Raw genomic sequence first — 15396 nt, forward strand, 5'->3', positions numbered from 1 at the left:
AACCAGCCTCGCGGAGAGGGCTGCGCGTAGGAGGAGGCGAGGGAGGTCTCGACGCCGCCAGTTCGGCGCGCAATACGGCTTCCTGCTCCTTTGTAATCCCAATAAGGGGAGACTCAGCACTAGCAGGAGCAGGACCAGAACCAGCGGCGCCGGCAACGGCGCCAGGAGTGCCGCCAGCAACTTGTACGCCAGCTACAACTCCTATGAACAAATCAACAAGGAAAATTGGTTTATCACTAAATCCAAATGAAAAAATTCAGAAGACAAATGTGCAAAACATACCTTGGCGCAATTCTGTTCGCGCGGCGAACATCGCCATAAAGTTCATTCTACCCTTCTCAGAGGGTAGAACGGGGGACTTCGAAGCAGACCCCGGCGCAGCCTCAGCACCTTGTGGCGCCTGCGGCTGATCTGCAACCGTCGCCGGTCCTGCAAACATTCAAAGGAGCAAAGGTTTAATAATAATTCAATCAGATGAAGATAAGCAAACTATACCTGTCGCAGGCGCGGCACTGCTTCTCTCTTCAGCCGCGCGAACGGAGGAGGTGACGCCACCATACCTCAAGTGGACAGGAGGTCTGCCCACTTTTACAGGCAGGGAAGCTAAAGAACCCATGGTGGTAAACACCTGGGTTTCCTTAGGTCCCTTCGTTTGAGCATGGGGATGAGCGACAGGGGTGTCATCTTTCTTTTGTCTCTTACTGCCCCCTGCGCCTGATTTCCCCTTAGCTTTGCGCTTTAGTAGGGGCGCCTCCTCTCCCTCCTCCTCCTCCTCCTCCGCGAGCTCCAGCTCGTAGTTCTCCAGCGCATCTACAATACATGTAACACAAGTGTTAGCAAAATTTGGTATTCTCAAGGAATAAACATAAGTGTGAAGGCTTACCAGGCGCGTCGCCATCAAAGTCAAATTCCAGATCCACTGGGATGAACATGTCATCGAAGCGATCTGGGAAACCAACCTCCCCAGCGCCAAGCGCGACGGAGCCACCCTCCACTTGATCATCATAAGCGGCGTGGATATAGTCCTTGGTGACTGCGCAAAAACAAGTCAACTGATATCAGAAAGAGAATTATGTTCGCGCAGAAAAAGAAATAAAGCAATGAAATAAACTTACACAACCCGTCGACTTGGATAACGGGCTCAAGCGCGCTGTCGGCCCATAGCTTACTCATGCCGACCCCCACCAGCGCCTCCTCGCAAATTTTCTTCGCGGGGGATGGCTCATCGGTCAGTTTCTTAACCCAGGCGCCAGTTGGGTTCTTGAGGACACCCACATCCGCAGGCGCAGAAGAGATGGAGCGCATCGTCATGCGGATGGGGATTACACCAGCCCTGATATAGAAGAACCTCTCAGACCAGTCATGAAGGCTCTTGAATGAAACAGTGGAGCACTTAACCTTCTGACTGCGAGGAATAAAGGAGATCCAAGAATCTTGGATCTTGGGCTTGTAAAAAAATTGAAAGCGCCGAGGGGTGGGCTCCTCGCGCTGTGATTTGCACATGAACTCGAAATGAGTCATGCGCACAAGTCCAAACGGATGGACTTGGGATATATGAATCCCGAAAAAACGTAACACCGCGCCTACAAACCTTGTCATCGGAAGACGAAGGTTGCAGTGGGTGAAAAAATGGGTGTACAGTGAAATATAGCCGGGAGGCGGGTCCGCCGCCGTCTGCCCGGCCACAGGCAACATGCAGCCAAACAGGGTGGGAAAACCCTGAGAGGCGATGAGGCTGTCGAAATCGACCTGCCTCAATTTGCAGGGGATTTCATTCCACCTTTTGGTGGCCTTGGTCCTCCCTACTTCCTCCGATGTGGTCTCAACAACCCTCTTCCCCTTCCCCTTTTGCTTCAATGTCGACATTACCACAGATTTCACACGGCGTCTTCGAGAGGCAATAGAGGTGATTGAGGGGCTAGACGAGTCTGAACTATCAGACATACAACTGCAGCAGCAGATAATCGAAGTTTCGAAACGATGAAAACACTCAATTCAGAATATGAAAGACAGAATTCGAAAATTAGCAACAATGAAGATGAAGATAAAAATTTTTTTCCTAAGGGCCTGCTTTTATAGGCCCAGGAGAGAGAAAAGTGGTAACTGATCGGATTTCATGCGCCCCCACTCGCAGGTGCAAGCCAACGAGAGCGCGGCACGTGTCCCTAACACTGTTGAGGGGACATAAAAATGTAACCGACCTGCCACGGAACAGAGACGCGCCCCCACTCGCAGGTGCAAACCAATGCGAGCGCGACACGTGTTCCAGACAGCTGTGCGAGGGGACATGAAAGGCAACTGTAGCACCTCGAGCACACGAAACGTCTGACACGTTTACGGCGCACGTCACCACCAACCGACCACGTGTTTGGATCCTTCGTTTCAACCAAATGGATAGAACTTCGCGCAACGATGAAAACAACCAAGAAAACGACAAAACACCTTTAAAAGACCAAATCAGTAAGTCTAATATCTATCTTACCACGCTCGCGCGAGATAAGACACACATTAGACTGGGGGGGCTTGAAGAGGTATGTACCCGCCTCAACACCGAGCAAGGCGGGTCAACCCACAAGATAAACACATTATGAAGGCACAAAGCCAAAACCTATGCGCATGGCGCATACAAAACATGCTCAGGCATCATATGCCCAGGCACACATATGCTCGCGCATGCGCATCACATATGCGCGCGGCGCATATCACATGCTCGTGCATATCACATCTGCCCAGGCACACATATGCTCGCGCATCACATATGCGCGCGGCGCACCAGCGCGCGGCGCATATCACATGCTCGTGCATATCACATCTGCGCATGAAATATCTGCGCGTGAGAATAAAGAGAAGGCCTCGCGCATCCTCAGGATGGGCGCATATCACACATGCACATAATCGACCTCGTCCTTATCCAAATCAGGATTAGGGCAACCTTGATTGTGCATGTCAGACAACCTTCCAGAAGGCATCTTTTTAAGGAATAAGAATATGCTGATGTTGACAGCTGCCAAATGAAAGGTCGACAACTCAGCATGACACATGTGCTACCACATGATTACAACCAACGAGAAAGCGCCAGGTGTCCCAGAGGACACGTGGCGCAGTGCGATTGGAGGAGGCCAACGAGGTTGAGCCTAATCAGTGGAAACCCTAGCACTATAAATACAGCATCAACTCCACTTTGATGGACACATTCATACTCAATCATTGACAGTTACAAAGACATTGATTCACATTGAAGCATATTCAATCACACATTCATACAGAGTAACAGAAAAGTATTCAGCTATTAAGCAATACTCTCCCAATTCCCTTACTCACACATTATTATCTTCTCCTACACATACTTATTCTCACGCCGGAGGGTTACCCCAAAGAGGACCCCTCTGTCCCTTTCTGAGGGGTAAGTAACGGCGCTGTTCATTTTGTAGGTGGAAGAACATTGATCCAGAAGAACCATCGGTGAAATAGTATAATCACACCCGAGGAAAGTAGATCTGCTACCAGTGAGTAGATCCACGTTTCTTCATTTATAATCCAAACTTTAATATTTCAAAAAGACTATAATATAATAAAACTTTAATTCATCTAATAATTTATTATTATCCATTTTGACAAGTCTTTATATCCAAGATCCAGTACTGTTTTATTCAAAGTTTCAAACACACCAACATGAATCTCCGGCCACTCCTATCAATATTCACCACCACAAGTGACAACCAACCACCACCACCGCCACCACCATTATCAGACTCAACCACCAACATTACAACCACCACTTGAACCATAACCCTAACCCTAACAGTCTCTAACCTTCCACTAACCACCTCAGACGTCAAACTCCTTTCCTTATACAACCACCTCCTCTACGCGGCCACCGAAAACCAAATCCACGTAATAAACACCTCATCATTTACTCTACTCGACACCTTTAGCATTACCAGATCCTCTTCAGGATCCATTAAGTCCATTGCTTTTAATAACACACTCATATACACAGCACATCAAGATAACAAGATACGAGTATGGAAACTAACAAAAAACAATAGTCATAAACGCATTGCAACGCTCCCGGGGTTAGAAGACCGGTTGCTTCGTTCGGTTTTACCGAAAAACTACGTCAATGTGAGACGGCACAGGAAGAAGCTATGGATCGAGCACCACGATGCAGTTTCTGGACTCGCGGTTATTACTGATGAGTTAATGTGTTCGGCTTCTTGGGATAAATGTTTAAAAATTTGGAGGACGTCTGATTTACGATGCATGGAGAGTGTTAAAGCGCATGACGATGCCATTAACGCGGTGGTTGTAGCCAAGGATGGTACTATATTCACCGGATCAGCCGACCGCAGGATTAATGGGGAAAAGGTTTAAGGAAATATAGGCTCATTGCCACATTGGAGAAACACAAGTCTGGCGTGAACGCGTTGGCTCTAAACGACGATGGTTCATGTTTTATTTTTATTTTTAAGTGAAAATGTTACTTCTGTTACATTTTACACTAATAATTCTACACTATTTTGTTGTCGGTGTTACTTTCGGGTGGAAGTGACGGGGCAATTTTAGTGTGGGACCGGGGAAATGGAAGTGACCATGTGGTGCTGACTGGGATATTACGTGGCCATTTGAAGGCGGTACTTTGTTTGACCAGCGTCTCTAACTTTTTGTTTAGTGGATCTGCTGATTGGACGGTTAGGATTTGGCAATGTGATGATGGTAAATATTATTGTTTGAAGGTGTTGGACGGGTATGAAACACCCGTCCGATCATTGGTGGCGGATCTGGGTCAAGCTACAGACGAGACCGGTTATAAATCTAACATACGGGTGTTTAGTGAATGCCCTAATGGAGTTATTAGGCTCATTACAATTAAGGGATTAAATGTGTGATAAAAGAAACATTTTTTTCTTTTATTAAATAGTTTGTTGGTTTAAATTTGCTGATGTATGTTTACATGTTGTATATTTGTAATTTTGTATGGCACATAATTAGTTTTATCACTTTAAAATATTATTCAAAGCATATACTTTTTAGTTTTAACAAGTACAACTAATTAAAAAGAAACATGTTATGTTAAATCATAAAGTTTATGAAAAACACATGCCAATTGCACTATAATATGAGGTAATTAAATCTAGGGAAAATTCTCAAAATGGCCATTTTAAAGAGAGAAAGAGGTAAATAGCCTTTATTCCTTACATATTTTCAAAATGCCATTGAATTTGGACTGAGGAGACAAGATCTCAAAAAATCTTTAGGCCAATAGAATTATGACAAATGTCAAAATTCGACGGTTTTTTAAAAATATTGGGGGACCAGTCCATATTTTCCATTAAATGTTCTTATAAAAGACAATCTTTTCCGACGGTTAAATAATGTTTCCTAACAAGTCCCCTCTACTTCCAAAAACTTTGAAAATTATGTCATCAAACTCAGTCTTTCAAGACGCATTTAGGGTGAATTTATACCAAGAAGACAAGCTATATTTTATTTCTTATGTGTTGAAATCTAGTCCACACATTCAAAATTTATTTATAATCCGTCTACACCGACAATATATTATGAGATTCCGTCTATTCCAGCACGATCGTCCAAATAAGATACATGAGATCTTCTTCTTCTTCTACTTCATACCACCATAAACCATCCTCTCATACCACCCTAAACCTTAACTTCCATGGAATTTGATAATGTTGGTGTTTGTTATGGTGGTAATTGACAAACCGGTAACGGAAGGTATGATTATGTTCCAATAAACTATAAACGAGGAGGTGTTAGTCTTGCTTCAAATGAACCCGGGACCCATATCCATAACCTCCACTTGATCACCCCTCTTAAACTTCATGATTTGATTTAAGACTTAGGGAATTAGAGTTGATGAAGATAGATGTGAATGAATTATTGAGGATTGAGGAAGATGATACATATAAAGTAATATGGACGGACACGTAAGATTATACTACATAATCGTCTCCTTAATACAAATTAAAAAGATATGTCTTGAAAGACAAATTTGTAAGGCACATTTTTCTGTGAGTTCAAAATTTGTAGGGTTCAGATAAGAATCTTTAATAAACCGTTTGTCAAGACAACTTTTAATATTAAGATTTAGTGAATAAATATGGACAAGAGCCTCAATATTTTCAAAAATATGATCCCCTTAGTTCAAATTTACCAAACAAGTGTCTTGAAAGACAAAATTAAATGACACATTTTTCCATGTGTTTAAAATTTTTAGGGGTTAGATAAGAAACCTAAATAATCTGTCTAGCAAGAAAACTTTGTAAAATAAGTTTTAGTTAAAAAATATGGACGGGTCCCTCAATATTTATAAATTGATGGACTTCTTGGTACAAATTCATCCGAAATGTGTCTTGAAAGACTTTGTTTGAAGGCACAATTTTCAAAGTTTTTGGAAGTTGAGGGATTTGTTAAGAAACATTATTAAACCGTCGGAAAAAACTGTCTTTTATAAGAACATTTAATGGAAAATATAAACTAGTCCCCAATATTTTTAAAAATACCGTCAGATTTTGACACTTGTCAGAATTCTATTTGCTTAAAGATTTTTCCAGATCTCGTCTTCTCAGTCCAAATTTTATGGGCCATTTTGGGAATGTATAAGAAATATGAGTCATTTATCTCTTTCTCTCTCTTAAAAAAGGCTATTTTAAGAATTTTCCCTTAAATCTAACACTCCATAAGGATGTGTGAAGTGAACTATTTACCTCCTATTTTATATACTAATCACCTAATCATTTTGTTTAAAAATAGCTTTATATGTCAAGAGAAATAGTCAAAATACCATAAATGCAAGTTGGTAAAGTACAAATTGAATTAGATTATGACAAACAAAACTTTTGTTAACCCCAGATTAATTAAGTTGATTTCCCCCGTCTTCAACGATTAGCAGGATCTGTCCTATTTTTATATTTATAATTTATAATAAAATATTAATAAAAGTTTTTCGTTGGCGTACATGAACCTTCATCTTTTGGTTATTTTTCTTTGAGATAGAACCTCGATATATACTTTTAAAATTTCAAGTTGTTTACTTTATAAAATATGGCAATTTGATTAGTTTATTAATTAGTAAAAGAGATGGAGAATCTTTATCAAGGACCATGCTATAACCGTGTTGATATATAAGGATTATTTGGATTCAAGACAGATATATAACACGTAAGTTAAACACATACATCTTTGTCGTATGTGTGTTAATCTACGAAAGAACTTGTATTTAACCGCTAATAACAACCATTATTATTCATTTTAAATAGGGAGCTTACGGATTTGGTTTTAGTACAAAGTTTAAGCTTTTTTAAGGTCACATGTTATGATATTACTAGCTCATGCCGAATTGCCCAAGCACACTAAATTATCGGGTTATCATCTTATCGATAACATCCTTTTTATGAACATGTTGGCCATAGTTGATGTTGGACATTTTTTATGAACCCAACATCTTTTATGTTTATGACCATTGTAAAATTTGTCTAAGTTGTTACAATAACATCCTTCATACCACATTCGCGTTAGCATGAGATCACTACACGAACCTAACCACAGATTTTGGGTTGGGTCCACTATATATGAGTTCGGGATGAACCCACAAAATTATTTAGCTAAGCGAATCGTGATCGGGTTGAATTGATGGGTTTGTGTGTTCATCGGTTTAATTTTATAAATTTTAGAAACTCATGTTTTAGATCAAAATTTAAAAAATAAAATATTAGTGATCACCATGCTTTTGGTGTAACTTTAATCATTAATACATTTAGATATTTTATACGAAACCGCATGTCATATTCTAATTCATGTGTCATAGATGATATTAAGTTAAACATGGCTTATTACAATATAGAATATAGTGGCTTTAATGATGTATGTCATATATGTGGAGTTTCAACTTGGTTAATTTTATAGGCAAGTAAATACACAGATAACGATCCAAGATATTGCTAATATCCACCGCCGGACCAAGTTGTCAATTATTTTATTTTTCCAATAGCATATAATCATGTAACGGTATGTTGTAAATGATAAATAAGTGTATACATATACACATAATATAAGCATGTTGCGTCCAGGTAGTTGACGTTATTAATACTACAAAAAGGTAACTTATGTTAATGTTCAAGAAGTATACGTGTTTTTCATTATGGCCAAAACAAAACGATTTAGCTTCAACAAAGATTTAATTCCCACGTACCATTTTAATTCTCTTTCTTTTTATGGGCTCTTCCTTTAGATTGTTTTTAATTATTTTAAACTCAAACCAACTAATTTCATCGGAAACGTGTGGGAAATTCCGACACAAAATTTTGTATCAACTCAACCCATTCTCTAGTGGTGTTTATGACTCTGAAATTACTTTGTATTCCTTGATTGAAATTACTTACTAATTTTTAGAACGACAACTTTTATTAAGCACAACTATCAAGAAGCTAGAGGTGACAACAAAAAAAAGTAAAAAATTATAACCTGAAATTACATCAATATTTTCACAAAATACTTTTAAAAACTGAACGACTTCTAATCCAGAACTACCTTAAAGATTTTATATCCACAAATGCTCTGGAGGGATTTGCCTCTTCTTACGAACAAATAGTTTCATTCCTTGTCTTCCATATGTAGCAACATGTCGTGAGAATAATTCCATATAAAATCTTATCCTTACGATGACCCAAATTGTTGGGTCAAGAAATTGACCTAATGGGAGATTGTTGAGTCAAAGATCTGATCTAAATGAAGTACATGGAAGATTGGAATCTTCTCAACCTCCTCTGAATTTGCTAAGTAATAGATCCGAGCACACCTTAGACCTCCGAGCAAGCTTTTATTTGAGCGAGTACGATATTTTGCCTACCGGGCAAGGTTTACTTCAAATAGTCTTCTTAAGTGGTTATCCGAGCATGGTTTGCAAATTAGTGTGTTTCCGAGTAGGGTTCACTAGTTTATGTAAATCCGGTCAAGGTTCACTTTATCAAGCAAGTCTGTTCTTTAGAACCAAGTATATTACTCTTCCGAGTAAGGTTTGGTTAACCAAGTCCAAGAAGTCAAGTGATTGGAAGACCGGGCAAGGTATTCATTAATAAGTATGATCCAAGTATGCTTGATAATCTAAAGGAATATCTCTAAGTAATATCGAGTAAGGTTCAGCTCGAGCAAGGAACAGTACTCCCGAGTACACTTTGCTAATAAGTTATTTTTATAGCAAAGAGCTGAAATGGATCATTGAAGAACAAGGTTGCTCGTAAGGAGTTGTCGGGAAAAGTCTGGCAAATTCTAGAAGACTGAAGTCTACTCGGTGAGTATTTTACTTAGTAAAATACTCTTTAAGTAAAGTCTACCCGGAAACTGATCCCGAGCACACTTCTATGTTACCAAGTTATGAAGGATGACAGAGCATACTCGGAAAGACAAGATTGATGCAAAGCCTACCCGGAAGACTTGTTTTACACTTAGTTTATTTTGAATATGTAATTTGAATATGTATGACTGTATTTAGGGTTTCTAGAAGGAATGATAGCTGTCCTAGGTTGGCAGGCCTATAAATAGAATATTTAGGGCACGCCGCCTAAGAGAGCACAATACGGATAAGACCGACACAATTAATTGAGAGAATATTGTGTGACGGCTGTCTTAGGATTCCTAGAAAAACCCTAAATCGATTATCCTTTTGTATGATTAATATTATATAAATGGAAATCTTTTGAGTGAATCTTAAGTGTGCTTTCTACCTTTGATTATTCATTGCAACCGTATGTTTGTTATTGATTCTGCCTTTAACAAACGGATATCTTTCTAAATATAGCAACCCGTCATTAACTCTCTTGTCGACACATCAATCTGTGTGAGTTATGATATGATTAATTAAGATCCAGGTGAAATCGAGGGGACCGACAAGTGGTATCATAGCTTGTTACTGCTATTTTAGAAAGATTGTTGCTGATTGAAGATTTAAAGAAGAATGACGTAAGCAGACCTCTGTTCCATTGATTTGTGACGTTAGCAGCCCTGTTTTTCATTTTTCTTCCAGATCTACAATCTACCGGTGTTTTCTCTTCCTTATTTCAATTAAAGTTCTAATCTTTATATCTAAATCTTGTTCTAATCACATCAGACACATCAGATCTGAGCATTCTGTTTTCAGATCTGATTATTTTGAAATTTTTTTTAAGGAAACTGATTTTTAATTTCTTAAAATGTCTGGATATGAGGAACAAGAGGTGTCTACTAACAAGATACCAAGGTTGTATGGACAGGAAAACTTTATCAAATGGAAAATACTCTTTGAAGCAGCCGTATGCTACAATGATATTGATATGTGGAACTCCATCAAGAATGGTCCACAAACTGCTGTTGAAGAAGGTGCAAATGCTACTGCAACTGCTGCTGTAAGAGAAAAAATGAGAAAGGTGGATGACAAAGCCTTAGCTATGATTAAGCTAGGTTTGTCTTGGGAGATTCTGACCAAGGTGGCTCATCACACAACTGCCAAGCAAATGTATGATGCCATCCTTGAAATGTATGAAGGGAATACTGAACTAAAGAACATAAAGAAGCAAAGATTGAAGCAACAGTTGGAAAGGTTCAAGTATAGGGATGGAGAAAGATTGAAATCAATACTAGAACGTTTTCTAAGTATTGTGAATGAGTTGAGGACAACAGATTATGTTATGACTGACTTTGATTTGAATACAAAGTTACTCAACTCAATGCCAAAAGAATGGTATACTGCTTGCAAATTCATCCTTCAGAAGCAAAATTTCAATGAATTGAAATTGGATGATGTGGTATGCTTTCTACAGGCTGCAGAACTTGAAATGATAGAGAATGAGATGATTAAGGAAGATAGACCCTGCTTCAATGTTTCAAATGCATTGATTGCACCCATGGGAAATCTGTCTACCAAGAATCAACAGCAAATTCCCATTATTGAAGAACCAGCTGAACATAATGTTGTTACTCAAAAATCTTTCATTGGAGGTAGCACAAGTAATCAAGGAAATCAGCAGAGGTTCAATGTGCAACTTATTGATGATACTGATTCTGCCTCCAAGCCAAGTGGAAATGTTCCTAATACTGGCACAGGACATGGTCAAAGCAATGAAACACAAGCTTTGTTGTCTATGTTTACTGAGTCATATAATGCATTTGTTGCAAAGAATATAATTCACACAAGTGTGGTACAAGATGATTTAGAACAAATTGATGCAGATGACTTGGAAGACATGGATTTGAAGTGGCAAGCTTCCATGTTGGGTTTGAGAAGTAAAAGGTTGTATAACAGAACTGGTAGGTCTCTGGTTTCTGGTCCTAATGACAGGATTGGATTTGACAAGTCAGAAACAATCTGCTACAATTGTCAGCAACCTGGTCATTTTGCAAGAGAATGGAATCAACCAAGAAACTTTCAAATGAATCAATTCCAGAATCAACAACCAGGAGGTCAGCATCAATATCAACAACAAAGAGGTCAGCAAAATTACCAACAAAATCAGCCAAGATTCAACAACAACAACAGTCAAATGAACAACTTTAACAACTTCAATCCCAACAACAATTACAACCCCAACTTCAACAACTTTCAGCCTCAAATGAATAATCAACAACAAAGTATGCAACAGACTCAAGGTTTTCAAATGAATAACAATCAAAACCTTCAAGCAGCTTAAAATGTTCCAAACAACACTGTTCCAGCAAATCAAAATCAGATTAGAAATCAAGGAAATGTGGCAGTGACTACACAGCATGAAGGAAATTTTGATTGGAGCAATCATGAAGAGGACATTGCAGATGATATCACTAAAGCAAATGTAGCATTCATGGCCATAATTGAGGAAGAAAAAGGATCATCATCTCAGGTACACTCTGCTCCTACAGTTGATTTAAATGAACTTATTATTGAATTGAAAACAAAGGTAGGCAAGCTGGAAAGTGAGTGTTTTAGAAAACAAAGCATCATCAATGAGTATGAGGCAAGTGAGTTGATCAGTGATGAAAAGATTAAAAGCCTTGAAGATGATTGCATGATCATTTACAGAACTCAAACTAGATACACCACTGAGATTGATGGATTAAAGAAGATGTTGGTTGAAGAAAAGGTGCAAAACACAAGACTAAAGGTTGAAACTGAATTTCTGAAGAATTTGATCTCAACAGGCAACATATATGGTATACTGAACCAGGTGAAGGAACAAGACAAATACACAACAGTACCACCTCCATTCAACAACAACTTCATGCCAAAAGTTGACAAAGAGAAAAGAAATGCATACTTGCAACAATTCAGAGATGTCTTTCAAGACAAGGAAGAATTTGTTGATTTGTACAAAAAGGTAGAAGTGAATGAAGAAGGAGAGTTTGTGATTAAGAAAGAAGTAAAAGAGAATAAGTCAATTGGAGTTCAAGTCTCTGAGGATGACTTTGATTCAGTTGAGTTGGATCAAGATGATTTGAGTGATTTGAGTGATCAAATTACTTAAAAGAAGATCAAAGTTGCTGAAAGAGGAAGAAAATATAAGAAACCTGAATCTGTTGATAAACTTCCAAAGTATCCACCAGTCCCACCAAGATTGAAGAAACAGAATGATAAAATGAAAAGAGAACATGTTTCTTTTGATATTTGTGAAAGGAGGAAGATAAACTACAATGCAGTCAGACCACCAAGCAAGGCTGTTTTGGGTAAGATAAAGTAGAACAACAAAAAGAAGATGGTGACTGAAAAAGTTGATACAGAAAATTTTATCCCAGTTTATCTAATCTTTTCTAGTCATGAGGTGTTGGATGTTGGAGAAGTGGAAACTATGGAAGAGTATGAGAAAAGACAGTCAAGGGATAGAGAAAGCAGTGATGAAGAACCTATGATTATGGAGAAGATTGTCTTTGTCAAAAGCAAACTTTAAAGACAAGACATCAAGATTGAGGAATTTGTTCCTTTTTCAATTGATTTTGATGGAATCAGAAGACTCTAGGAGTCAAGACACCTAAGCCAAGTGAAAGATACAAGAAACCAAAAGAACATGAAATATTCAAAGGCAAGGTTTGGTGCAAAAGGTGTGATGAATATGGTCACCACACAGATTCATGTAATGAAAGATTCAAATTCAAACCATTTCATGTACCAGAGGGAACAAAGTATGGGCAAGACTTTGTCCTGTACAAAAAGAAGTATGATGAATATCTGGGAAAAGGAAAGGTGTGTGGAAATGAAACCATGAACAAAGAAGAGAAGAAATCCGAAAAGGAGACAAGGATTGAAAAGAAAGTGGCCGAACTAGCAAGAAGAAGTAAATCTCCTAAGAAGAATGAGAAATTGACCAAAAAGAACTATCAGTAAATCAAGCAAGATACTCAATCAGTCAAATCTGATAGCTCTCAAGGATCATCAAGCAGTGAGAAGACAAGAAGAAAAGATGCACATTCTAGAATTAAACCAACAGAACTCACTGGTGATGAGAAGTTTCTATTAAGACATGGATATGAACCACATGGTTTCCTTTGGAAACCTAAGACAGAGAGTAAGGTTGAGCAAGTTGCTGATGTGAGAGACTACTCTGAGAAGAAGGACTATGTGATAAAGGAGTATGCCACTGACTCAGATGAATACCACTGCCCAACCTCACTTGTCAAAACTCCAAGAGAGTGTGGTTATGAAATTGATCATTCAGACAACTTAGAATTGGCTCATGAAGATCCTAAACCAACAACACTCACTTCCCAAACTGTGTCTGAAACTGAATCTGATGAACTGCAAGTTGATAAGGCTTGCACTTCATCACTTAACTAATCAAATTTTCTTTGTATGTGCAGGAACAGTCCACTCCTCTAAGTGACATATGGTATATGGATAGTGGTTGTTCTAGGCACATGACTTGTGACAAGAGATCTCTTGTCAATTATGAAGAGAAGTATGAAGGTCCAATAGCTTTTGGGAGTGATGAGAATGGTGGAAAGATTGTTGGAAAAGGAATCTTAAGAAATGGGAAAGTCTCATTTGATAATGTATTTCATGTTGAAGGTCTTCAGTACAATCTGCTGAGCATATCACAAATGTGTGATAAGGCTTACAAAGTCAGCTTTGATGATTCACACTGTTTCATTTTAAAACCTGAGTTTGTAATTCCACCTGAAATGATTATGATGATGGCACCAAGAAATGGTAACTTGTATGAATTGAATATGAAAGAAGCTGTTTCAAGAGGAGGTGCATGTTTTGTTTCCAAAGCCACTGGAAATGAGTCAAAATTGTGGCATAGGAAATTGAGTCATGTGAACTTGAAGAACATGAATAGACTGGTCAAAGATGAGCATGTCATAGGTTTACCTACAAGAGAATTCAAGTTGGATGATCATTGTGATTCATGTCAAAAGGGAAAACAACACAAATCTACTCATAAGCCAAAACTCATCAACTCAATTGATCAAGTACTTGAATTACTTCACATGAATCTCTTTGGTCCAGTGAGTGTACCAAGTATCGGGAAGAAAAGATATTGTCTGGTGATCATTGATGACTATTCAAGATACACTTGGGTTTATTTCCTAAGTACCAAGGATGAGACTGCAGAGTTGATTAAAGGTTGTGTAACAATGATTGAGAACAAGTTGAATAAGACAGTCAAGATGATGAGAAGTGACAATGGCACTGAGTTCAAGAATGGAGTTATGCAAGAATTTTGTGAAGCAAAAGGAATAAACAACAATTCTCAGCTCCTAGAACTCCTGAACAAAATGGTGTAGCAGAAAGAAGAAACAGAACACTTATTGAAGCTGCAAGAACCATGTTAGCAGATTCTAATCTGCCTGTCACTTTTTGGGCTGAAGCTATAAATACAGCCTGCTATGTTCAAAACAGGACACTTGTCAACTAAAGGCTTAACAAAACTCCATATGAAATATTTCACAACAGAAAGCCTTACATTAAGTTTTTCAAGCCCTTTGGATGAAAATGTTTTCTACTGAACACTAGAGACTATTTGAACAAGTTTCAAACAAAGTCCCTGGATTGTTTCTTTGTTGGATATTCTACACATTCAAAAGCCTACAAAGTCTATGTAAAAGATCACTTGAGTGTTATAGAATCTTCTGATATCATTTTTAATGAGAATCAATTCAATACAGTTGATGGTGCAGCATGGCTGTTTGATCATGAGAAGTTAATAAGGTCTTTCAAGATTTATCCTGAAGACTTTGATGAATCTTTCTACAAGACCAGTGAATTTGAAGAGAAAAAGAAGAAGTCATTGGACTTGGAAGAATTATGGAAGAAGGTTGCTGAAAAGGAAAAGGAATATACTTTTGTGAAGAACTCCTTATGTGATATTGGTGAACCTAATCAAGAAACCAATCATAATGTTGAACATAATCATACTGAGAACAATCAAGACA

General features: G+C 38.4%; 1 pseudogene; it reads left to right on the forward strand.

Annotated features, from left to right (window-relative positions):
• Positions 1 to 3786: 3786 nt before the first annotated feature.
• LOC143541415 (protein JINGUBANG-like) lies at positions 3787 to 4944 on the forward strand (annotated as a pseudogene).
• Positions 4945 to 15396: the final 10452 nt, after the last annotated feature.

The sequence above is a fragment of the Bidens hawaiensis genome, unplaced genomic scaffold, assembly GCF_021521415.1.
Source record: "Bidens hawaiensis isolate Kalapana, Puna unplaced genomic scaffold, B.hawaiensis_p1.1 tig00000820_1, whole genome shotgun sequence".
NCBI lineage: Eukaryota > Viridiplantae > Streptophyta > Magnoliopsida > Asterales > Asteraceae > Bidens > Bidens hawaiensis.